Consider the following 3,213-nt stretch of genomic DNA (forward strand, 5'->3'; position numbering starts at 1 on the left):
TTTTAATGCAAAAGTAAATGGGATTGAAATAATTGTGGAGTCAATTCCCTACATAGCTGCCAAATTCACTCAAACTAGGAGATTTTTCTAAGAAATTCACTTGGAAAAAGGGAATTAAATGTAGATCCTACCTCCTCCTGGTGGTTGTTGTGGCCAACCCCTGTGTATCCCCTTTTTAAAATGCTCTCTGCTAATCCTGTAGACTGTCTCTGTATCCTATAGGATTCTTGTGCGATCCTGTAGGATTTCCTATGTAACCCCGTAGGAAGTCCTGTGTGGGAGAAAGGTGGAATTTTATCTTCTGTAGGTTGCCTAGATACGAGAGCGACTTTGCTAGAGTGAGCCTTGAGGAGATGAATGCATGAGTGCATGGGGATCAACGATTATTTCCTCTTATGGTCTATTTGAATGAGGTGGTGTGATGGTAGCAGAGGTACATTTTCTATTTTTGGACAGTTGGTCCCCACTACCACCTCATCACTCCCCTCTCCTCGTAATCAACTCGCAGTTCATACCTTCGTAGATTCAACTACTTTTGTCCTCCTCCTCTCTTTTTTGACTTGACTGCTACCACGTGTGGGATGACCAACTATTTTGTCTTCATCGACTAAATGAAGGTGGCCAAGTAAATTGGCCACCTTTCTCTTATAAAACAACTCGCTCACAAATTTTACATTTCTTTTACTACATAATGCAAATGAGAGACTGAAGTGAGATACTTATCTATGATGCTAATACCTTTTTGCAGTTTTTTGAAGACATGAGGTTCTTGCTGTGTGTTGGCTGCATGTTATTTTTCCTTCCTTTTTTATTGCTCTCTGATGATTCCTTTGATGTGCAGGTACCTGGTGTTGAAGATTATGGTGTTGATGCTACTCTAGAGCTCCTTTTGCCCTTGGATATTCCTGCTAGAATCTTGTTGTTACTCATGATTTTTTTTTCTGTGGGATAGGCTGCTACAAGATTTCCTATAGGATGTCCTGTAGCTTCTTCTCCCTCATAATTTTTAATCATACACTCTGCTGGGATTTTGAAGATTATGCCATAGATAGAGAGGAGGTCTAGGAGTCTGAATAATGAGGAATACACTCAGGTTTTGTTCCCTTATGCCCTCTTGTTTCATTTTTTTCTGTGTTTTGTCTTGAGGACTGTGAAATGTTTTTTGAAAACTGATCTTTTCATGATGAATGCAGGGGCGATCAAGGTGGAGAGAGGTAGGGTAATGAAGTGGTGATGTATGGATGTTATTTTTTTGACATAGCAGGTCATTTTCTCACCCTAGGGTAACTTCTTGTAGGATTCTCAAGCCAGAGTAATTCCTACAAGATCGTCTAGTAGGTTTTCAGGGGATCCTGTATGTTTACAGGGGATCCTATAGAAAACATAGTCCCCTTGAAAACTGAAGCAAAGGAGTGAAAAAAATGAAATCAATGGTGGAGTGATGAATGATGATGGGTGGAAAAATAAAAAAGTGAGTGAAATAGGTCCCTTTTTGACTCTCCTTTGTTCTCTAATTGTCCTCTTGCTGACCTGCAAACATAAATTTTTCATGATTTTTCTCTTTTTTTGTTTTCTTTTTGTTTTGTCCTTTTCTTTTTTTTGAAGACAACTAGTCTACCTCTAAGAGGTTTTCATTCTAGCTATTTTCCTTGGGCGCCTCAAGAGAGGTTTTCACCCAGGGATATTTTCACTTCCTTTTTTCTTTTTTTTCTTTTTGGCACCATTGGGCTGCCCCAAGAGGTTCTCAGTCCACTGGTGGCACTCAGGCACCTCATGGAGGTTTTCACCTGAGTCCTTATTTTTCTTTTTTCTCTCTCAGTGATTTGTTGAGGCAAGAGCTAAAAGTTGCTCCACCACCATCACTGTTTTATTGATACCATCAATGAAATTTTTCTTTGACAATGGCCTCTTGTAAACTTTCAGTTTGTACACATTAACATGTAAAGGAATGGCCTCTGCATCTATGGGCCTAATCTGCACTAAACCATTATTGTGACTTCTCTCTATAATTTAATGCCGCAACCATCTTGTCCTTAACTTGCCCTTAAATTCTTTATATCTAGAATCATGTAACAAGGCCCAATCACCTTCTTGAAATTATTTATTCTTGATGTTCTTATTGCGCCAGATATTCCTCTGAAGTTGAGTTACCTTTGTCTATAGGAGGTCATGCACTCTGAATTCATATAAACAATTCAACTAAAGCAATCTCACTTGTTGTGCACTACTGAGATCTAGATCTAGTTGGGATGCCATCCTCAATGTGTTATGCTCAAACTCAATGGATAGCAGGACCTTTTTCCCATAGACTAGCTCACAGGGTGTGAATCCAGTGGTGGTCTTCCAAGTGGTATCATAGGCCCAGGTGGCCTCAACTAGTCTATCTGCCTAATCTTTCTTGCTGCTGCTAACTACTTTGGTCAAGATGCTCTCCAACACTCTGTTGGTCACCTCCACTTGCCCATTATCTTGTGGGTGATAAGGAGTGGAGGTCTTACTCTTGATCTTGTGTTGGATGAGCTTGTCTTCAATCATGTTGGAGGTGAATTGGCTTCCTTGATCAGTGACCAGTTCTCTAGGGTATCCAAATCTATAAAATAAATTCTCCCTTAAGAACTCAGCCACCTTCTCCTTTGTTGTTGCCTTAATTTCCTTGGTTTCAGCCCACTTAGTCAGATAGTCAGTGCGCACAATGATATGCTACTTTTTCTTGGAAGGAGGGTCAATATGTCCAATGAAGTCCATGTCCCACTTTTCAAATGGCTCAAAATTCACTTTAGGTTGTAGAGGAATTTCATCTCTTGAAGTGGGCTTTCCCATCCTTTGGAACCAATCACACTAACTGGTATAACTTTTCACATCTTGATGAAGAGTGGGCCAATAATACCCAGCTTTTCACACTTTAAATGTTGTCCTGTTTGCTTCAAAGTGACGTCAACAAGACTCATCATGACAAGTTAGAAGGTTTTCAAAGACTTCCTCCTCCTTGACACATCCTCTCAGAACTTTATCTGGGCCAAGTTTGAAGAGGTTGCCGCCAATCTAGGTGAAGGGGGTGCTCTTCCTCACAATCTTGCTTTTCTCTTTGGAAGACAGATTTGGTGGGAACTGTGCAGATGCCAAATAGTTTGCTATGTAAGCAAACCATGGAGAGAGAACTGAAATGGTGAATACATTCTCATCCGGTAACTGATCATGAACCATTCCCTCCTC

Source organism: Pinus tabuliformis, chromosome 9 (assembly GCF_031772625.1).
Source record: "Pinus tabuliformis cultivar Carrire ecotype Pingquan chromosome 9, CPIR1, whole genome shotgun sequence".
NCBI classification, from domain to species: Eukaryota; Viridiplantae; Streptophyta; class Pinopsida; order Pinales; family Pinaceae; genus Pinus; species Pinus tabuliformis.